Source organism: Coturnix japonica, chromosome 26 (assembly GCF_054131305.1).
Source record: "Coturnix japonica strain WE chromosome 26, WE-NBRP24, whole genome shotgun sequence".
Taxonomy (NCBI): domain Eukaryota; kingdom Metazoa; phylum Chordata; class Aves; order Galliformes; family Phasianidae; genus Coturnix; species Coturnix japonica.
The window spans coordinates 6679873-6703488 of NC_140688.1; the positions used below are offsets into that span (position 1 = coordinate 6679873).

The 23616-nt window shown below is 46.8% G+C and overlaps 1 pseudogene; it reads left to right on the plus strand.

The window, feature by feature from the left end:
• Positions 1-17049, plus strand: part of LOC146756809 (uncharacterized) — a 41806-nt pseudogene extending 24757 nt beyond the window's left edge.
• The last annotated feature ends 6567 nt before the right edge of the window (positions 17050-23616 follow it).

Below are 23616 nucleotides of genomic sequence, written 5' to 3' on the forward strand. Positions count from 1 at the left end.
GCTGTGTTTCCACCCCTGGGGCAAACAGTTCCAAGTATACTGAATGCCCCTCCAGGTGAAGGCAAACTGTGGCCTACATTCTGCGGCCAAAAGAATGGAGAAGAAGGTGTTAGCAGTGTCAGTGGTGGTATACCATTTGGCTCCTTTTGACTCCAGCTCGTACTGGAGTTCCAACATGTCCGGCACAGCAGCACTCAGTGGCGGTGTGACCTCATTCAGTCCACGGTAGTCTACCCTCAGCCTCCATTCTCCACTGGCTTTACGCACTGGCCATATGGGGCTGTTAAAAGGAGAGTGAGTTTTGCTGATCACTCCCTCATTCTCCAGCTGGCGAGTCAAATCATGAATGGGGAGCAAGGAATCCCTGTAGGTGTGGTACTGCTGTCTGTGCACTGTCTTTGTAGCAATTGGTACCTGCTGCTCTTTTACTTGTAGCAGCCCCACAACAGATGAATCCTCTGACAGGCCAGGCAAAACAGACAGCTTCTTAATGTCCATATCTACAGCAGCTATTCCAGAGGCCCATCAATACCCCTTCGGAACCTTAAATGCCCCCTTCTGAGGTAATCAATACCAAGTATACATGGAGTCCCTGGGCCAGTCTCAATAGGATGCTATTGCCAGTCATTTGCAGTGAGGCTTATTTCGGCCTTCAACACAGTCAGTTCTTGAGAGCCCCCAATCACTACAGAAATATGGATTGATTCTGTCCCTTTGTGATTCGAGGGCATTAGAGTGCACTTTGCACCGGTATCCAGCAGTGGTTCTGCGGTTCTGTTGTGCCAGACCATTTAATCCACACAGTCCAATAAACTCTTATTATCCCTCTCCCCGCCAAGACTGAGGGTAGGGCCCCTCTATTGGTTACCTGTGATGAATGGAGCAACTCCACTGGTGGTTGGTCTGTTTTGTAGTTCTCTCACCCGTGCTCGTAGTACAGGAGTAGGCTGGTCGTGCCACTTCCTCATGTCTTCTCTGTGGTCCCGTAGGTAGCACCACATGGAAACACGCGGTGCAATCTTACTGTTGTTCCTTGCTTGAGCTGGAAAGCACGTGCGTCTAATAGCTGAAACTTTTGATGATACAGGTGAGGAGTAGGATTGGAATATTTTGATCAGGTCCTTCACTAGACCTGGTGACCCATATGGAGACTGACCTTCATCAGTCGTTTCTGATACTACTACTCAACCATCACAATTAGTCGATGGAAATAGTTTCTTGTGCATTTCATCTATCAGTCTTCTACTTCTGAGATGGCAGAAACTGCGGTGCGTACTGGGGGGAGCTGCTCTTCATAGTTTTGAAGTGTCATAATCAGTTCAAAAACTCGGGGTCTTCTCTCTTGTTCCTCAGATCTTCCAAATGTCGTTGCCAGTGTGTGTGCATATCTTTCTGGTGCTGTACTTGTGAGTTTCTGCCACATGCTAGGCTTGGTCCTCACTCTCTCAGGATCACGGTCTTGTGGATCAGGGTCATACAACATTTCCACCACGGTCATTTCCCTCAGGTACTAGATACCTTTTTCGATGGTATCCCACTTAATAGTCTGAGGCTTCAAAGCATCCTTGAAGGGGTTACATTTCTCTCACGGCTGTTAACAGTCCAGAGGGTGCCATCTCCATTCAAACATCTGCTAATCTCTCTGTCGATAGCTGGGTCTCTGGCAATGCTTCCTAGTTGGTGAGATTCATTACCAGCTAGAGACAGGCTGTTGGCCCCATTGTCCCAGCAGCAAATCAATCAGGCAAGAGACCTTCATTTTGATGCCATGTAAACTCCTTTCTTGAGCCTTGGAATTCATCCATCTTCAGAGATTGATGAATGGTAATAGAGATTTCCTCCTCATCACTCTCTTCTTCATGCCTCTTAGTTTTGTTTTTTTTTTTTGTTTTTTTGCATTTCTCAGTGCCAATCCAGACCCCCTACCTGGATCTTCTGCTGCCTCTTCCTCTGCTTCTCCTTCTTCTCATCCTAGACACAAGGACACCTGTTTCCATTTCTTCCTTCCACAGGGGCAACTGATATTGTTACTGGTGCCTCCTGTGACTGATCAGAGTTGACTTGGGGATTTATTTTTTTTTTGAGGCTTGAACCTCAGATCGGAAACTCTCTCTCTCCAGGGTAGTAGTATATAGAGCACGGTAAGCATAAGCCAAACCCCAAGTATGGTTTACCTCCTTAGATCTCTGACTCAAATACTCAATTTCTCAGGGTTCCTCAGGTGTTCAAGAGTGAAATCCCATGACACTGCGGGTCCCCACGCTTCTAAGATTTTTCCTAAACCTTTCCATATTCCCTGCCAGTCAGCATTTTCTGGATTTGGTGGGGACTTCCGCATAGAACGAATGGAGAGGAGTACATTCATATATATTGATACTGATAACATGAACATGAGTATGAACACGAGTATGAACACTAACTCGGTTTTCAAAAACTGTGCGGCAATCTGATAAGGCAGCCTGGAAACCGGATTGAACATCGTGGTGTTTGTAAAATTAGCTGCTGTGAAATTAGCAATTGTGAAATTAGTCATTGTAAAATTAACTATTTCATCGGGGATGCAAGTGTCAAAATTCACATCATACCACATTGCGTAGAAGTACCAGGCACTTACTTGGTTGTATAATGCATATATTCTATAACAAGAAATCAATAAATTCAGAAGGGCCAGTAAGTTTCAAAGAACATGATGGCTTTGAATCCCCTATGCAGTGCTCCTAAAATAAAGAGCAGACTCATAGCTGGCAGTAGCTGGCAGACGCTGTAAAAGTCACACCTAGCTAGCTGTGCTCTGGGAGAGAAAGAAATCCCTTTGTTTTCTTTACAAAAGCAACATAACAGTGCTCAGAGTTTACAGCTACTCCTGAATTTTGACAGTTTGCCTGGACTTTCAAGGTCACGTTCTCAGTGAGCAGCTATGAAAAGATATCACATCCCTAACGAAGCTCTCTGAGAGCAAAGAGAGATTTGTTCTAAAAGCTAAAAAGCAGCAGCTTATGCCCGCCATCTCCACCAAAATCTGTCACAGGTTACCTAGATTTACCTTTGCGAATGACAGGGGGCAGCTGCCCCGTAGGGCCCCCGGCCCAAAAAAGAGAGCTCCAGCCTGGGAGCAAGATTATAAATATGTCCTCTGCGTGTGACTTATCTCTGGCCATGAAGTCCTCTGGGATATGTAGTTTTCTTCTGAGAGATTTGTATTCGGAACGTTGTTATTCCACAGAATTGGAGTATGAAGCTTCTAATGATCCAAACTGCACATAATGTTATGATGTGGAATATTGACAGCAACATTACAAAACCATGACACAATATTTTGCCCAGTTTGTGTTAAAGCCAGAGTTACAGTTTTTAATCAGTCAATATCATCGCACTCTTAGCTCCAGTTTTATTCAATTTCTTCCCAGAGTAACCTGGCAGGTACAAGAATTTCTGTATTCATACTTGTTTTCTTAGCTTATATTTAATTAGTCCAATTTTCTTGTTGGGCAATAGCTTCTAAGAAGCATCAATATCCACCAGAAAATGAACCTCAATATCCTGCTTTCCTAGATGCAATTTCCCATTGCAGTTTGCACACTGCTTTCCTTCCAGTGGGGAAGAGCCCACCCTGGGCTCTTTAAGACCCCACTCCCCCACCTCTCCCTGAGGGGATATCTGGGTCCTACTGCCTTATTCTAACACCACAACAGTAACAGCTGTTCTTATTCCCAATTCCCTTACTATCTGTACGTCAATCAGTTTTGTTTTCGTTAGTTTTCATATCATTCACCGCTCTTCAGTCCTGACATTCCTTTTATACCTTGCCAGTCCTTCATTCTTCTGCCTGTGTCTGTCCCAAACTTTCTTATTTTCCAAACTCTCATCATTACATAAGCTACTAACATCCTATTTTAACATCCTATTTCACTTTCGCCTCCTTCTCTCCAGAGGTGTCCAGTGCTAACAATGGGATTTCAGGTTTCCTAGATCTCTGCACATGATGGCTATTCTCACTTCCATTGCCCCGTCCTCTCCACCTCCCCCTTCGCTGTTTACAGCAGCAGACTCTTTCCCTGGCTCTCTCTCACTCCAGAAGTTCCTGCTGGGGGAGGGAACAATGAAGGGGGATTGCTCTCACAGAATCACAGAATTGTAGGGGTTGGAAGGGACCTCTAGAGATCATTGAGTCCAAACCCCCTGCCAAAACAAGTTCCCTACACCATGTTGCACAGGTAGGCACCCAGTCAGGACTTGAATATCTCCAGACTCTCTCAGACCAGCACAGATAAACTCACTATCTGCTTAACCCATTTTCCTTTGTACACTATTCCACAATTTGTACCATCAGTTACAGTTCCACATACCCTCAATTATACTTTTGTATAGGTATATCACGACTTTTATATATATATATATATATATATAAGTTTATATGTATTTATATATATATATTATGTTATATATATATATTATATAATATAATATATATTATATAAAGTATTTATATATATATATAAGTCGTGACATACATATAAAACATACACATTGTGTTACTTTATACAGTTAATTATTTTAACTTCTCCTCTTTGGATCCTTTATTACTCAGCTCTTGTTTGTCTAGCGCCAAAAATCCATAGTTCTATTTCAGATGGCTGGACAGACATGAGCTGCAGTATTTGTACTTATGGATTTTACCTAATTTTTAATAACTACAAATTGCTTCACTTAGATGCTGAGAGCTTGAACCGAAATACTCGTATCTTGTTCTAAATGCAGAAACAACAATTGATTCCCACAAAATGTACGGCAGTCAGTTGGTGTCTGTGGCAATTTGGAATGTACTGCACTGGGTACGTAGGGTCAACCTCAATACATTAGACCTTATCTTTTTACAGCGGGGAGGTTGGGGAGGGGGCTGTGTGCCGCACTTTGAGAGGAATGCTGTGTATACACTGACCATACTGGGGTTGTAAGAGAAACAATGACCAAACTACGAGAGGGACTAGAAAAACGGAGAAAGGAGAGAGATGCAACAAAGCTGGTATGAATCAATGTTTAACTGTTCTCCCTGGCTGACTACCTTGCTGTCCACTTTAGTGGGACCTCTTATTTTATTAATCCTGAGACTAACTGTTGGACCATTTCTGTTCAATACACTTATTGCTATTGTTAAGGGTCGGTTAGAAACAGCCCATTTAATGTTAGTAAGAAAAGAATATGAACGTATCAGTAGCAAGGAAGAGGATGAATCTACCTTCCAAAGGGCTAAAGAAGCAGTAAAACAATTTAATGAACAAAATCAGGATAAAATAGAAAAGGGGGGATTGCGATAGGTAAGGGTTAAGTTTGCTAGTCAAATCCAGACTCAGTGGTGCTTTCCCAGGTGTCCTGGAATGTAAACAGTGCTGTAAAATGTAAATCGTGTTGTAAAGCAGAGAAAATAAGAAGCAGGAGGCACTGCAAACTACACATTGCCAGGGCACATAAGCTGCTAGAAAATAACCAAAGAATAACGGAAAAGACTGCTGATTTTCACCCCCACAACACTCTATGACCCCAGCAATAACCTTCCCAAGCCACAAGAAAGACTGGAATGTATATAAGATATAAGAACTGTATAAATGCAGAACCGATCCATTGTTCAAATTGCCACCCTAGCAGAGTACAGACTCCCCTCAGTGCCCAGTTCTGTTTTGCTCACTTTACCACCTTCCTTAATTGAATAAAGCTATCCCTTTATGTAAATCACAAGACTTTGCCTGGTTTTGACACGAGAATCTATAACCGCCAACCATACGGACCACAAAACCACACAGAACCCCATGGTATCGCTGCACAGAAGACTTATTAGGACCCTTAGACAAGGATGGGAGGAAAGTCGTATTCTTACAGCTTCTGGGTAAGGCTCCTACCCACAGCTCGGTTCCATTGCAAGAGTTCTATTCAACACACAATGTCCTCTGGTGCTGTACCTGAGATTACATCTTGCTGGGACATACTCGTGGGGGTTAGGAGTAACAGGAACGCCAGGACAGCAAGGGAGGGATGCCTGACCACAAGGGTGTGCGAATGTCCCCACCGAAGGAAGCAAAGAGAGCCGGCAGAAAGCGATGCTTCATTAGCGTAACAAAACACAGCCCCCATTCCTCGCTCCCTCCTCCCCCGCACCCCTTCCCATCGCCATCCCCCGGGGGCAGATGTGCCATGTATGGGAGATCACAATGTGAACCACTGATTGATCAGCTGAGGCAAGTGTGGGGTCAGCTGTGGGAGCACAGGTGAAAGTTATGTAGCTGTGCTCCCTGGAGGGGTGGAGTTCAACTCCACCTCCTCTGAGACCTCATTTAAGGGCTGACCCTCACTGAGGCAGCATCTCTTGGAGATCGCTCACCAGGGAGGATCGCCTCAGCTCTGGTGAGTTCCCTTTTCCTTATATCTTCTGTATTTCTACCATTTTGCTTGTAATTGCTATCCTTGTTAATACCAGCATAGTTACTGCCAATACATTTGGCGAGCCAGGCAGGAGCCACTGACTTGGCATCTAGAAATATAAGGAAAAAAAAGTGTCCTTTGTGTGGAAAATCTTTAATTGGTACAAGGGGGAGAAGACCACCCCCTTAGGGACATGCCTTCCTGGACAAATTCCAGGTTTTGAGGCGTCCCCATATTACCAATTAGCAACAATTATTGAACAATGGGGCCCTTTAAGAGTACCAAATAACATGGACGCCTATTGTCTGACTGATTACTTTCTAGGACTACAAAAAGATATCTTAATTACAAAAGAAAAGCGAATGGCTGCATCTATGGCAGCCTGGCCATTATTAAATGCCTTAAATCGGGCAGAGATAAAATCAAACAACATTGCACATGAAAATGAATTGTTAAAGGCCCGTATTGAAAAATTGGAGGGTGAGATCAATCTATTGACAGGAAAAAAACCGTCATTTTCTTCCTCCAACCCTCAAATTAGATACATTTCATTTAATGACGATCAGGATCCTGAAGAAATGAATCAAAATAAGATCACTAAATCTGATCTAGAAAAACCATCTGAGACGGACTCACTAGAAGTCCGTCCAGTAATAACTCAAAAAACAAAGAAAATTCAAGATCGACCAGCAGGAGTGCCTCCTGATCAATGGCCCCCTGCCGAATCTGTTTTACATGTAACAGCCCGTCCATATACGCCTACTGAACTCATGGACCTAGTGCAACGATTTAGGCAAAGGCCAAGGGAAAGTGTTCCGGCTTGGTTATTACGGTTATGGGATTCAGGGGCAGATAGTGTACTGGTTAGTGGCCCCGAAGTATCTAAGTTGGCCACAATAACAGTACATCCTGCCCTTCGGCAGAGACTGTATGCTGGGACTCAGTTCCCTGAAGAAAACCATTCAATTGTAGAATGGATAATGGCTGCTTGCCGCATGGTGTGGACAAATAAAACTGACATGCCAGTAAACACAGGGATGTGGTCTTCTATGGAAGACCTTCAAAATTATATACGCGAATTAGGTATGAGAGAGGCTATCTACGAAGACACATTCGATAGCCCTGATATGGTTAAATTTTCTGCGGGAATGAGGGACCTAATTTTACAGCAAGCACCCTCTCATATGTATGGAACCTTGGTTTCCATACTTAATCCAGTAGTATCCGCAGAGGCAGTAGTCCAACAAGCCGCCCAATTGGTAGCAGACCTCGGAGAAACTGAGCGTTTACGAGCTAAGCGCAATATCAGGGTGATTGAGGATGCCGAGGCTTTTCCAATAGTGCGAGCCAGAAGATCGGCCCCGCGAACTTCTCGGGCAGGACCTGTTAGGGTATCCCGGAAACAAATGTTTAATGATCTGCTCCGGGCAGGCGTTCAGTTTTCAAAAATTGATGGGCAGCCCAATCAGGTTCTCCTTCAGTTGTGGAAGCAACTGAAGGATGAACAAAAATTTCAGAATAAACCCAAAAGGCCAGGGATAAGATTTATAGAGCGGCGACCAACAACAACATGGAATTTAGAAGATTTTATAGTTCCAAATAGGAAAAAGAAGCCACCTCAGGTGCCTCGGGTTACGACACCGGAGGTATCGGAGGTAAAAGACTTGAATCTGGCTCAGTTCATGGCTTGACGAGGGATGTCAGTCCCCCTAGGGCCTCTAGACGGGACCGGAGGCCCTATGTGGAACTGACGATATACTGGTCCCGAAAGAATATACAGAAGGTTATGGCCCTAGTTGATACCGGGGCAGAGACATCTATAATATATGGAGACCCAACTAAATTTAAAGGTAATAGAGTGATGATTGGAGGTTTTGGGGGACAAACCATTCCGGTCACCCAAACCTGGGTAAAATTGGGGGTCGGGCATCTTCCACCACGAGAGTACAAGGTATCCATTGCCCCAATTCCAGAGTATATATTAGGAATTGATATCCTGTGGGGTCTGGCTCTCCATACAACAGTGGGAGAGTTCCGATTGCGGCAGAGATGCATTAGTATCCGGGCAATCCAGACAATATTGAGAGGCCATGCAAAACATGAGCCTATTTGTTTGCCGAAGCCACGCCGGATTACTAATGTGAAACAGTACAGACTCCCGGGTGGGCAGGATGAAATAACAAAGACGGTGCAGGAATTAGAAAGAGTGGGTATTATAAGGCCTGCACATAGCCCATATAACTCCCCAATATGGCCAGTGCGAAAACCGGATGGAACATGGAGGATGACAGTAGACTATAGGGAATTAAATAAGGTCACGCCACCTGTTCATGCGGCTGTACCCAATATTGCCTCCCTAATGGACACACTAAGCAGGGAAATCAAAACATATCACTGTGTCTTGGATTTGGCGAATGCATTCTTCAGTATTCCAATCAGTGAAGAATCGCAAGATCAGTTTGCATTTACATGGGAAGGGAGGCAATGGACTTTCCAGGTCCTACCCCAAGGGTACGTACATTCGCCCACTTTTTGTCATAATTTGGTGGCACATGATCTGGCTAAGTGGGAAAAGCCAAATAATGTCAATTTATATCATTATATTGATGACCTCCTGTTAACATCCGATTCGTTAGAGGCGGTGAGACAAGCAGCAGATTTGTTGATAGCTTATCTGCAGAAAAGAGGGTGGGCTATAAACCCACAGAAGGTGCAAGGTCCGGGGCTATCTGTAAAATTCCTGGGAGTAATTTGGTCCGGGAAAACCAAAGTACTACCCAGTGCGGTAGTAGATAAAGTCCAAGCGTTTCCAGTCCCTACAACATCAAAACAATTGCAAGAATTTTTGGGTATATTGGGGTATTGGCGCTCCTTTATACCTCATTTAGCTCAGCTATTAAGGCCATTATATAAGCTTACAAAGAAGGGTCAATCATGGAATTGGGGAAAGATAGAACAGGATGCTTTCCAACAGGCAAAACTGGCAGTTAAACAAGCTCAGGCATTGGGTATATTTGATCCGACCCTCCCAGCTGAACTAGATGTTCATGTTACTCAAGATGGTTTTGGCTGGGGCCTGTGGCAACGCCAGAGTTCTGTTCGAACCCCCATTGGATTCTGGTCTCAGGTTTGGCACGGAGCAGAAGAACGATATAGCATGATTGAGAAACAGTTATTGGCTGCCTATTCGGCATTACAAGCAGTAGAGCCGATAACGCAAACAGCAGAGGTCATAGTTAAGACTTCATTACCAATCCAGGGGTGGGTGAGAGATTTGACTCACCTTCCTAAGACGGGGGTGGCCCAAGCACAAACGGTGGCACGATGGGTCGCCTATCTAAGCCAGAGAAGCAGTCTGTCTTCATCTCCACTTAAAGAAGAACTACAGAAGATCCTAGGCCCAGTGACGTATCACAGTGATACATCAAAAGAACCGATGGTTGCTCCACCAGAGAAGAGTCCCGTTCAGGAAGGAAGATATCCTATTCCTGAAGATGCCTGGTATACGGATGGGTCCAGCAGAGGCAACCCGAGCAAGTGGCGAGCAATAGCATACCATCCCTCTACTGAGACCATCTGGTTTGATGAGGGGGATAGTCAAAGCAGCCAATGGGCAGAATTGCGAGCCGTGTGGATGGTTATAACTAAAGAACCTGGTGACGGCGTCCTGAACATCTGTACAGATAGTTGGGCTGTGTACCGGGGGCTCACTCTGTGGATTACGCAATGGGCTACCCAGGAATGGACTATCCACGCCCGACCGATTTGGGGTAAAGACATGTGGGTAGACATTTGGAATACGGTCAAACACAGGACAGTATGTGTCTACCATGTCTCTGGTCATCAACCCTTGCAGTCACCAGGAAATGATGAAGCTGACACACTGGCCCGAATCCGATGGATTGAGAATTCACAATCTGAAAATATTGCCCGTTGGTTACATCAGAAGCTACGGCATGCTGGACAGAAGATAATGTGGGCAGCTGCTAAAGCATGGGGGCTGCCTGTACAACTATCTGATATCGTTCAAGCATGTCAGGATTGCGATGCTTGCTCAAAGATGAGACCGAGACCGTTGCCTGAAACAACATCCCACATTGCTAGAGGATATAGTCCTCTTCAGAGATGGCAGGTCGACTACATTGGGCCCCTCCCTCGGTCTGAGGGGGCGAGATATGCCCTGACCTGCGTTGACACTGTAAGTGGACTGCTGCAAGCCTATCCTGTACTAAAGGCAAATCAAGCATACACAATTAAGGCACTTACTAAACTGATGTCTGCATACGGGACACCTCAAGTTATCGAGAGTGACCAAGGGACTCACTTCACTGGAGCGATGATACAGCGCTGGGCAGAAGAAAACAACATTGAATGGCGATTCCACCTGCCATATAATCCAACAGGGGCAGGCCTTATTGAACGTTATAATGGTATCCTTAAGGCTGCCCTGAAGACAGACTCTCAGTCCCTGCAGGGGTGGACAAAAAGATTATATGAAACCTTGCGGGACCTGAATGAAAGACCTCGGGATGGCAGACCCAGTGCCCTGAAAATGTTACAAACTATATGGGCCTCCCCTCTTAGGATCCAAATTACAGGCACCGATAATAAGGTAAAACCGCAGGTTGGTACTGAAAATAATCTTCTGCTCCCTGCCCCTGAGAATTTAGAACCGGGAATCCATAAGATAAATTGGCCTTGGAAGGTGCAGGTAGGACCCAAATGGTGTGGCCTACTTGCACCTTGGGGGAGATTATTGGAGGTGGGAGGTTCAGTCACCCCCTCGGTGATAGGTACATGGCCTACTGACATTGTGGTCAATACTCTGGCCTTTATTGCTAAAGGAACACCTATTATGTCCCTATGGCAGATCAAGACTCCTCCTCTGGTGCCAGATATAGTTATACAGCCACAGATATCTGGCCAGAGGGTATGGTATCGGAGGCCGGGACATAATCCAGTACAAGCAGAAGTATTGACCCAAGATAAGAATACGGCCTGTATCTTGCCCTGGAGGGTGGATCTTCCCCTCCTAGTACCCTTGAAACATCTATATTACTCCCCTTAAGATTGATTCTAAGCCTCTAGGACCATTACTCTGGACTGATGAAACGCAGACGGACCTGCACTTCAAGATGATTTGTCTCCGGTAACATCTATCAAGCACTGGCCCATGGAAGATCATAAACACCCATCCAATCATCATCATTTGAATAATATCAACATCTAATGCGATGGGAGATTGTATCAGCGTCGTGATTGGGTCTCTGTAATAAGGGGAACTCACCTAATCATTGGTTCACGTTGTGAAGGGGTGGAGTGTATGGGAGATCACAATGTGAACCACTGATTGATCAGCTGAGGCAAGTGTGGGGTCAGCTGTGGGAGCACAGGTGAAAGTTATGTAGCTGTGCTCCCTGGAGGGGTGGAGTTCAACTCCACCTCCTCTGAGACCTCATTTAAGGGCTGACCCTCACTGAGGCAGCATCTCTTGGAGATCGCTCACCAGGGAGGATCGCCTCAGCTCTGGTGAGTTCCCTTTTCCTTATATCTTCTGTATTTCTACCATTTTGCTTGTAATTGCTATCCTTGTTAATACCAGCATAGTTACTGCCAATACAGCCATGAAAACGAGCTCTGGGCGTGATCGTTGTGGGAATTCCTGCCTTCCTGAGCCTGTGTGGAAGAGGCGAGAGCCTGGCTGGAAGCCATCCGGGCAGCACCGCGGTGGCAGGAGGTGCACCAAGGCTGTCCTGCGGCCAGCTCCGGGCTGAGGGCACTCGGCGTCCTCTGCTCTACGCGACTCCGAGGAGCCCGGCTACCTGCACCAGAGCTGGGAGCAGCCTGCTCCGCACCCAAGGTAGGTGCCCTTCGTGGCTCGTGCAGAGGAGCGCACGCTTCCTGCCCCCTGCCAGCAGCACCGGGAGAGGAGCGGGGAGCGGCCCCGGACGGGGCGGAACCCACACTGCCGTACCCCAGGCGGGACCCTGGTCCCGGCTCCAGCTCCCGCTCAGCGCAGCAGGTTTGCTGGCCCAGACGGGCTGCAACCAGGGCAGCAGTTCATGCAGCCCGGTCTGGGCTCCGAGGGGCACGGGAACGGGCTGGGAGCTGGGACAGTGAGGAAGGGAGCAGAGGAGGTCAGCGTGCTCTGCTGCCCGGTTGGATCTCTGTAACACAGCGCAGCTGGGGCTGCAGTTCTTCCTCTAGGCCACGGGAGACATGAGACGGCCTCGCTCTGTAGCTCTGCACGCATGGATTGACGGAAGCTTTAAACCCCCCGATGCCTCCTTTGGAGTGTCTTAATGTGAAGCCTCCAAGTGGAAATTTGCACTCGCCCTGCTCCTCCTCCCCGGCAGCCCCCAGCTTCTCTTTGGGGACCCTGCGGGCAACACGTGCCTCTGGTGACCCTTGAAATGGCGTTACCTTTTGTTTGCTGAGCGCTTGCCTGATGCCTCAGCTGGGGTTGTGCAAAGCCCTGGCAACGCTTTTGTTGAGTCTGTCCCGGCAGCTGCAGATGCCTTGAGCACACAGCTGCGGGCCCTGAGCACGTTCAGCATCTGCAGCAGCTCCGGCACTGGGCTCTGGAACAGACAATGAGAAGCTGGCAGCCTGTGGGCTGACTGGAGCACGCGTTGAGAACACGGCCGAGCAGCAGCAGGTCAGTAAAGCACAGCCCAGGTGCCTTCTGCAAAGGGCATGCGGTGCTGAGAGCATCCCCTGGCAGTGAGCGCAGTCTGCGTGCTCGGCTGAAGAGGGAGGGAGGAATGAATTTATTGATATCATGCAGGTGTCCTGGAGTGCTCTAACAACTGCTTAACAAGGCTGTTGTAACCACGTGGTTGTTTATTGCCTTAATTGTTCTGTTTAGCACTGCTGCTATTCGATAAGTTGCCTTCACGGTTCAGTTAAAATTCCCAGCACAGCATCGGCTGGTGGTGGCTGTGACCGTCACAGGCTGGTTTGGCTGCAGTGCTGTCAGATACTCTCTCTTCTCAGGAGATGGAAAAATAATCTCCATGTGGTTGGATGTTTTGTTGATTTATTGTTGTGTTTAAGTAAGCCATCCTATTTATTTGAGAAGTGTGAACCATCCAGTTGACTCCTCGCCGTTTTGCACTTCCTTACCTGAGGAATGTGAGCCATCACCACTTTTAGGTAACATCAGCAGTAGGTGGTTTTGAGAACTACATCAGTCACCTTTACAGAGTACTTTTCCCAACCCTTTTCTGAGGGCTTGCTTGATTTCAGCAAGCCCAGGGCTACTTCCACTCCTGAGAGGATGTACGGACATCTGCCAGAGGATTTAATCCATTTGCCACCAGGTGTTCCCTCACGGATCTGTGGAGGTGGTGCTCCAGCAGGCTTGCTGTGTTTGAGTGTTGGGGGCTGCATTCATGGTGTTCTTCCATGAAACAGGTGCTTTTCTGCACCTCCTGCTGGATGGTTGGATGGCCATACCGTTTTCTAACAGTATTTCTGCATCTCTTTCCTGGGTAGCCGTCCCCTTTAGGCATGCTTGCAGTCAATCAAAAGGTCCCCCAGTTGGCACAGGCTGTCCTTGTTGTATGTCCTCAACTTCCTTCACCACTCAGACCTCCAATAAAACTCCCGTTTCCCATTCCTTCTGTATCACTCTTCAGTTTCCTTAACTGCAGCTAGGGCAGGCAATAAGCCGTCATTCTGCTGCCTCTGTTTGCCTTAACTGTGTAGAGGCAGTGCCTTTAATTAGTGCTATGGGTGCAGTTTTGCATCTGTTTGGAGCCAAACCCTACAGGTGGAGGATGTGTGGCCTAAAGGATTGTAGGCGACTCGGGGAGGTCTTCGTTTATTGTGTGAATAAGCATTACCTGCACAACTTGCACCGCGTAGTGCAGCAGAAATATTGTGCTATATCAGTCGCTTTTGATTCTGGGAGGACCGGTGCAGTTCTCCTTTGCTTCATATGTCACTTCCAAACCCGACACGATGCTGATAACACCTTTCCCATTTTGCATCCTATTACTGCCCCCAGTGACCTCTGCTTGCCGCTCAACTACAGCAGTTGCCACGAGAACATTCACAGAAGAATTTGGGATGCGCTTCATGTCTCTTGTCATCGGTTTGTTTCCCTTCTTGCCATCCTGCAGACTTTGCCCATTGGTCACAAGTGGATCCAAACACAGCATACACTCCTAAGGGAGAAGCAGGACTATATTGGTTGATATAATAGGGATATGCTGTAGTGATTTAACAGTGACACAACAGGATCGGAGGTGGCTGGATACACTTGGTTATTTACTGCATGGAGGGTAGGGTTACACACACACCTACAGGAGGCCCTCCCATTGAGTCACGAGGCTCAGAGTAGTTCCCCTTTTTTTCTCATGTCTTCAGTCCACAGAGGTAAGGAGCTAGGATGTTGCTGGATCCTCTCCTAGTCCCAAGCTTGGTCAAGGCTTTGTGTGGAAGGAATCATACGTGCACAGTCCCTCTAAGACAGAACCTTAGAGAATACATGAAAGCTCCAAAGTAACCACGGGTGTCTTACAGAAGATCTGTATTGAGAAGGAGTCTTGATGTCAAACTGCAAGGGATCTCTGTGCAGGTGTGAGCTGCAGAAACAGCCCTGCTCGAGGGCAGGTCCTGTGGTGCAGCCCGCTGCTGTGCAGCAGAGCTGGAGGGGCACTTGGGCTGCTCCCTCTTTTGGGGTAAGATGACTGCCTCGTTGCCGTGCTTTGTCTTAAGTCCCCTCTCAGTCTCAGCTGTTGAACTCAGTGTCAGCTACCAGTTGTTTCAGCCTCCCAGTCTGAGACAGCTTTGTGACGGTTCATCTCTTTGAGCCAGATTGTTTCCTGTGCTGCAGCTCATTGTCTTTCTCTGCAAGGCCAGGCAGTGCCCTGCAGAAGGGCTGAGCTGGGACTGGGACTGCTGCATTCCCTCACAGCTCCTCTGCCATTTCTCTTCTCTCTGCAGGCTCCAGTTCAACTTCTGCCTTCCAGCCGTGATCATCCCAGCCTGCAGGAGAGCAGCAAAAGGAGAGCCTTTGAGTGCTCTGACTGTGGAAAGACTTTTACGGACAGTGGGAGCCTCACTTCCCACCAGTGTATCCACAGAAGAGAGAGACTGTACAAGTGCCTTGAGTGTGGGAAGAGCTTGAAAGGTATTTCTAAACTCAAAATACACCAACGTGTCCACACAGGAGAGCAACCATGTAAGTGCCCTGAGTGTGGGAAGAGCTTTAAGGATAGTTCTAAACTCAAAATACACCAACGTGTCCACACAGGAGAGCGACCATATAAGTGCCTTGAGTGTGGGAAGAGCTTCAAAAACAGTTCCAACCTCACCATCCACCATCGCATCCACACAGGAGAGAGACCCTGCAAGTGCTCTGAGTGTGGGAAGAACTTCAGTAGCAGCTCTGAACTGAAGGTGCACCAGCGTGTCCACACAGGAGAGAGACCATATAAGTGCTCTGAGTGTGAGAAGAGCTTCATAAGCAGTTTTAATTTGAAGCGCCACCAGAGCATCCACACAGGAGAGAGACCATATAAGTGTCCTGAGTGTGGGAAGAGCTTCAAAAAGAGTTCCAGCCTCACCGTCCACCATCACATTCACACAGGAGAGAGACCCTGCAAGTGCTCTGAGTGTGGGAAGAACTTCAGTAGCAGCTCTGAACTGAAGGTGCACCAGCGTGTCCACACAGGAGAGAGACCATATAAGTGCTCTGAGTGTGAGAAGAGCTTCATAAGCAGTTTTAATTTGAAGCGCCACCAGAGCATCCACACAGGAGAGAGACCATATAAGTGTCCTGAGTGTGGGAAGAGCTTCAAAAGCAGCTATAAACTGAAGGTGCACCAGCGTGTCCACACAGGAGAGAGACCATATAAGTGCTCTGAGTGTGAGAAGAGCTTCATAAGCAGTTCTGATTTGAAGCGCCACCAGCGCATCCATACAGGAGAGAGACCCTGCAAGTGCTCTGAGTGTGAGAAGAGCTTCATAAGCAGTTCTGATTTGAAGCACCACCAGAGCATCCACACAGGAGAGAGACCCTGCAAGTGCTCTGAGTGTGGGAAGAGCTTCAGTAGCAGCTCTAAACTGAAGGTGCACCAGCGTGTCCACACAGGAGAGAGACCATATAAGTGCTCTGAGTGTGAGAAGAGCTTCATAAGCAGTTCTGATTTGAAGCACCACCAGCGCATCCATACAGGAGAGAAACCCTATAAGTGTCCTGAGTGTGGGAAGAGCTTCAAAAGGCGTTCTGAATTGAAGATGCACCAGCGTGTCCACACAGGAGAGAGACCATATAAGTGCTCTGAGTGTGGGAAGAGCTTCAGAAGCAGCTCTGAACTGAAGATGCACCAGCGTGTCCACACAGGAGAGAAACCCTATAAGTGTCCTGAGTGTGGGAAGAGCTTCAAAAGGCATTCTGAATTGAAGATGCACCAGCGCATCCACACAGGAGAGAAACCCTATAAGTGTCCTGAGTGTGGGAAGAGCTTTAAAAGGCGTTCTGAGCTGACGCTGCATCAGAGCATCCACAAGAAAAAGAGACCCTGTGAGTGTCCTGAGTGTGGTAAGAGCTTCAAAGGGAGTTCTGAATTGAAGCTGCACCAGCATATGCACACAGGAGAGAGACCATAGCTTCTGTTGGACATTTTAGAACATTTTGGGCAGGCCTGCATGCAGGGAGATGCCTGGGAACTTGTCTTTTCTCTCCCTCAGAGAATCCCATCTGCTGTGTTACCAGAATGTCTGCACCAGTGAGCTGAAATGGCAGGAAGCCTTGAGTGTGAGAAGGGCTTTGTGCTGAGCAGAGAGCTCCTCACACTCCCAGAAGAACTTCATGCAAAGCTCAGTCCTCATTAAACATTGCAGTCCACAGGACAGGTAGCTACTAGGAGTGCATCTCCTGCAGGAAGAGTTTCTCTCAGGGCTGGTGTGCCTCATTTCTCGTGGGAAAACCCCCAGCAGGAGAGACTCTCAGGATGCTGGAGAGCCCAGGGATGAGGGAGACCAATGCTTCTCCCCATGCAGGAAGAGTTTGCAAAGGAGACGGCATCACCGACACCCTCTGCAGAAGGGACTTAACCCAGGAGCTTCAGATGGCCTTTCCTTGCTGCCCAAAGCACTTCTCTCACTATGCCCGCTTTCCACTTCTACTCTTCCACCAGCTGCTTTTTGATGCTGTTTCCTAGTGGAGAAGCGGTTGTGTAGGGATCTGCTGTGTGTCTGTGTGCATGTGTTGCTCTCAGTCATTTCTGAGCACACTCATGCATCCCAGAGAAGGGTCAGCAGAGCAGTAACGTGGCTCTTGGAGGTTTTCTGAGAATCTTCTGTAGTGGAAAGAGAAGGGGGTGAATAAAGTAGCTGAGTTGTTCTGGAGCTTTCTTCACTGTAGTCTTGTTTTTGCTCTTAAAATAAATGTCAGCATGTGGAATGAGGAGAGGGAAAGCTGCAAGCAGGGTTTGGTTTTGGTGCCCTCTCCAGCCCACTGCTTGCTTCTGGACAAGGCATTTCCTTTCTTAATAGGGGAGATGCTCCAATCCCTTCACCATCTCTGTGTCCCTCCACTGGGCTCTTTCCAATAGATCCCTGTCTTTTTTGTACTGGGGAGCCCAGAACTGGACACAATATTCCAGATGAGGCATTAATAGGGCAGAGTAGAGGGGGAGGATCACCTCCTTCGACCTGCTGGACACACTTTTTAATACACCCCAGTATGCCATTGGCCTTTTTGGCTACAAGGGCACACTGCTGGATCATGGCCAATCTGTCGTCCACCAGGACGCCCATGTCCCTCTATGCACAGCTCCTCTCCAGCAGCTCTTCCCCCAGCCTGTACTGGTGCATGCAATTATTTCTACCCAGGTGCAAGACTCTACACTTGCTTTTGCTAAACCTCATCTGGTTTCTTACTGCCCAGCTCTCCAGCCTGTCCAGGTCTCTCTGAATGGCAGCACAGCCTTCAGGCGTGTCAGCCAATCCTCCCAACTTCGTGTCATCAGCAAACTTGCTGAGGGTGGTCACTATCCCCTCATCAAGGTCGCTGATGATGTTTAACAAGACCAGACCCAGTACAGACCCCAGGGGGATGCTGCTAGTTACACGCCTCCAGCCAGACACCACACCGGCAATGACAACCCTCTGCACTCTGCCAGTCAGCCAATTCTTAACCCACTTCACTGTCCACTCATCTATCCCATACTTCCCCAGCTTTATAAGAATGTCATGGGGGACAGTATCAAAAGCCTTACTGAAATCAAGGTAGACTACATCTACCGCCCTCCCCCTGTCCACCCAGCTAGTGACATCTTCATAAAAGGCCACCAGGTTGGTCGAGCACGACCTCCCCTTGGTGAACCCATGCTGATACCCCCCACCCCCAACTACAGCAGCTCAAGTTACCACCTATCAGCCCAGCTGTACTACATGCAAGTCTAAAGCCTTTGCAAAAAAACAGCAAATATGCAAAGTCAGTGCCAGAAGTAGCATCTGCCACAGAGCAACCTCAATATCAGCACATTGGAGAAAACAATACAGGATCACAGCTGAGCCCACACATTGTAGCCACAGAATGTAGGCCACCCCAACCCACAGAATGATACAGCAGTAAAAGTCTCCAGTGTCATGTTCGTTTTTATATTTACTTGTTGGAGTAAAAGCCCATTTTAAACCCTTGAGGTAATATAACACATGTTGATACTATCATAGCAGCACAACCACAAACAGAAACTATCTGTAAGCAAATGAAAATAAAACAATCACATAGGGGGTCTCTGAGCAGGAGGTCTGAATGGTACCTGATTCTGCTGCTTATTGAAGAGGGACCTCACCCATCATAGGGGTAACGGAACCAATACAAACACAGAATCACAGAATGTCAGGGATTGGAAGGGACCTCAAAAGATCATTTAGTCTAATCCCCCTGTAGGAGCAGGAACACCTGGACCAGGTCACACAGGAGTGTCTGGGCAGGGTTTGAATGTCTCCAGAGAAGGAGATCCCACAACCTCTCTGGGCAGCCTGTTCCAGTGTTCTGTTACCCTTACTGTGATGAAGTTTTTCTCCTGTGTTCCAGCTTGTACCCACTGCCCCTTGTACTATCATTGGACGTCACCGAGAAGAGCCTGGCTCATCCTCCTGACACTCACCCTTAACATATTTATAAATACTAATGAGGTCACCCCTCAGTCTCTCCTTCCCTGTGCACAGGTGGCAAAGAAGGCCAATGGCATCCTAGCTTGTATCAGGAATGGTGTGGTGAGCAGGACTAGGGAAGTCATCCTGCCCCTGTACTCAGCATTGGTAAGGCCTCATCTCAAGTACTGTGTTCAGTTATGGGCACCTGAGTACAGGAAAGACATGGAGGTGCTGGTGCAGATCCAGAGAAGGGCAATGAGGCTCATGAAGGGCTTAGAAAATCAACCCTATGAGGAGAGACTGAGGGAGTTGGGGCTGTTTAGTCTGAGGAAAAAGAGGCTGAGGGGAGACCTTATCGCTCTCTTCCAGTATCTGAAGGGTGCTTACAGTGAGAGTGGGGCTGGTCTCTTCTCACTGGTGAGAAGTGACAGGACAGGGGGAAACGGCCTCAAGTTGCACCAAGGTAAGTTTAGGTTGGATGTTAGGAAACACTTGTTTACAGAAAAGGTAGTTAAGTACTGGAATAGGCTCCCCAGGGAGACGGTTGAGTTGCAGTCCCTGGATGTGTTTAAGAGCCATTTGGATGTGGTGCTCAGGGATATGATTTAGCAGAGGGTCGTTAGAGTTACGGTACTGCTTAGGCTGTGGTTGGACTTGATGATCTTCAAGGTCTTTTTCAACCTGGGTAATTCTATGATTCTATGATTCTCCAACCTAAAGAGACCCAGCTCCCTCAGATCTGTAGTCCCCCAGGTTCTCCTTATGACCCTTCTTGTATATGGGAATTTCTTCACTAGCAGATTTAATCAGCAAGATCAGTGGAGATCGATTTCCACACACCCTAGATAACCCTTAGAGGTTTTTTCCTATCTGTATGATTCTATAACTCTAAATCAACCTGACCAAAAATCATCTAAACTACTTAGAGCAGCACGATTAGGCATGTTTCCAAAAGCAGCCACATACCTGCCAAGGGACAGGAAATGACTAAATTCACAAAGGCCTTAGGTATGTAAATAAAATAAAATGACAAAGAAAAAACTATACAGCCAATCTCAAGCAAAATACAAGCAGTCCTGGTGCTGGCTATTGAGATCACTGTGCATCCACATAAGTGTAGCACAGGCCAACTTCCAGTTCTTAACCAGACTCTTTGAGAGATCAAGCCACACTTAAATTAGCATCATCAAAAGGATCAGCCAATATACTAAGTACAAAACTGTAGGGTTATTCAGACCACTCACCACCCCAAAAAACAAACCCCAAGTTCATTCTGTACCCCCACAGCATAAATTATTTTAGCACTGCACTCAGTTCAGAAAGGATATATTAAAATTCCCACTTTTTTTTTTTTTACTTGAACAAACCATTTATCTTTTACGAAACTCGCTCGCAGAGAGTCTTGAGTTAGCAAACTCATTTTACCAGAAGACAATCATTTGCTTTAATTTTGCAGGGCTTTTGTCCCCAATAACACAGAGACAGGAGGAATGTTGCAAAAATGTTTTTCTAGAAGAGAGGAAAATTCATTAATTTGTATGTCATTGCACGTTGTTAATAGTTGTTAATATGAAAGTGTTTCTGGTACTGATAAAAATTTCCATTACTGGATCACCTTCTACGTTGTTGCTACATAGATTCTACATTTAGTATTTTGACATTGCCAGTCACCAATGCACTTTGGGATTCTTAGGTACTCAGCCCCTGCTGACAGCTTCAGTGTTAGAACAGTGGATTTCCACATGATGTGAGCCAGAAGAGCATCACAAGGGCTCTTGAGCACAGCATACCAAGGCCTGAAATCATCACAGAATAGTGTGTGTTGAAAGAGCCCATTCAGTTCCTCCAGCTGAGGAGGAGAGCAGTCATCTGGGCTGAGGCCTGTCCAACCACAGCACTCAGTCCTGCACCTTGCAGACATCCAGAGGTGCTCTGGGTTTGTCTCAAAGCGAAGGCTGAAACACACCTATTTGCCCTTACAGTCAACAGCACAAACCTTATTACTGTGTTACAACTACACTGAAAAGAAATTCTATCTGCCTTTCTCTTGAAAATCCCCCTTTTACAGCCCACGCCTTTTAACACACAGCATCCTTCTTGGAACCATGGACCCAATAGCACTCCAAAACCAATATCTGAGTCCAACTAAGGTCCTTCAAAAAGCTGCTAACATGTAGATTTTGGTGATAATTTGATGAATGGATTTGTTGAACAAATTGCTTTTACTGTGTATTGATAAAAACACAATCAAAGCTATTTTTATGCATAGAAACCCAAGTCTTTGGCATGGCTTCCTATGGTGGCTTCTCTGAGGTCTGCAAATGGTTAAGCTCACAGTACAGACTTCTCTACAATGTAGCAGTAGTAAAGGAATCCTTCTGCACTAACATGATACTGATGGAAATCAAGTAGATCCAATGCCACTGCTGTTCTGTCCAGCTTACCTGAAATGAGCTAACAAGCAGGTAAGTTCCTGCAGGAATGGATAGAACCACAGCAGCCACATAATCACAATGCCTAATTCCCTGTGGACATTCAACTAGAAACTAAATGGCCACCAGCCAACATGGGTTTGTATGATTCATATGTAGTGAAAGAAACCCTGTGGCTGGAGTTAGAGATAACACACAGGATGTAAGGAAGAGTTGTTGGCTAAACTTTCAATGCCCAGCACCAAGATGAGTTTTAGCCCTATTTTCATTAACACCATGAATGACCTCTGAGTACTGTAAACAAATCAGCAGCTTCCAGGGCCTACACAGTGCAGCAGGAGCAAAAAAAGCCACTGACTTCCTTGTCTTGGACCCCCACCACAAACAAAACAGGGCTAAAACAAAGGTGAAGCTTTATCTACCAGCAGAGATTTCAGAGTTCATTGCAGGAAATGAGATTAGGATTGCGGGTGTTACATTTAAGTCACAGAGTGTTGAAAGACCAGCCCCTTACCCACACCGCATCACAGACCTCAAGCCTCACCGTGAACATAAGGACGTGCATGACATACCATGACACTGAGTCCTGAGCCTTCAAACACTCCTGAACACAAGAAGCAATTGCAGGGAAATTAGACCATTAGAACAAGAAGCCACAGAGAGAAAAGTGAAGGCGTTTTTTGAGTAGCAGCTACAAAGTGCCTGATTACTCCACTTGCTTCCCAAAGACTTGCTTCCTACACCCACAGCCCCCCCTGCAGACAATGTTAAAATTTTAACTACTGAAGAAAACAATCCCAAAACTCTTCACATAGTTCAAATACTTCACCTAAAAGGAATTTTGATTCTTACATCTCAGACTGCACCAGCCCTCAGCACAACACACACGTTTACACCGTGGTGCCTGAATTGTGCACACAGAAGGCATGGAGCTGCAGAGCTGCTCATGGGCCTGGGACTACAACAAGGAGATCTGCCAGCTCTGAGTATGTTTTCCTCTGAAAAATGCCATGCTGGTCCTGCACTTACTCTTTTAAAGTGCCTTTCCATAGTCTACATGAAAAAGAAGTCCTCCTGCAGCCAAGAGACACGTACCCGAAAACCTATGTTGCTTCTTTCCAGGACTGGAGCTCCAGAATATTTCTACCTTGCCCCAGAGAGACCATATTACTAACAGCAGCAGCCCCCCAGCAGTACTCAGTCAAACCAAGCAGAGAAGCTGTGTGGCTGAATGAGGTCTTCAGGGTTTTAGAAACATCACTCTCCAAAGAGCATCAGTTGCTCTCTGTTACAGTACTGCTATTTATAACCTGGAAAAGCCTTTCCATCCCAGAGAGCCATATCATCTCCTTCCAACAACTGGACTGCAGCAAAACTACTGCAGAAACCTTCCAAGAGAATAGATCAAGCCTTGCATTCCTCAGCAGTGATACTCAAAACTCCATTCATCTCCTTGGGATGCAGACAATTCATGTCTCAGATGAATATCCTTTGTGTAGGGTGGCAGGGTTGTATTTGTTTCCCCGAAGGCCTTCAACTGCTCAAATGCAGCCATAACAGAGATGAACTCTGAAAGCCCAGAAGTACAGGAAAAACAAACGGCCAGGAACCAATATAGCCAAATTATGCTACAAGACTTTCTCTTTCCCTT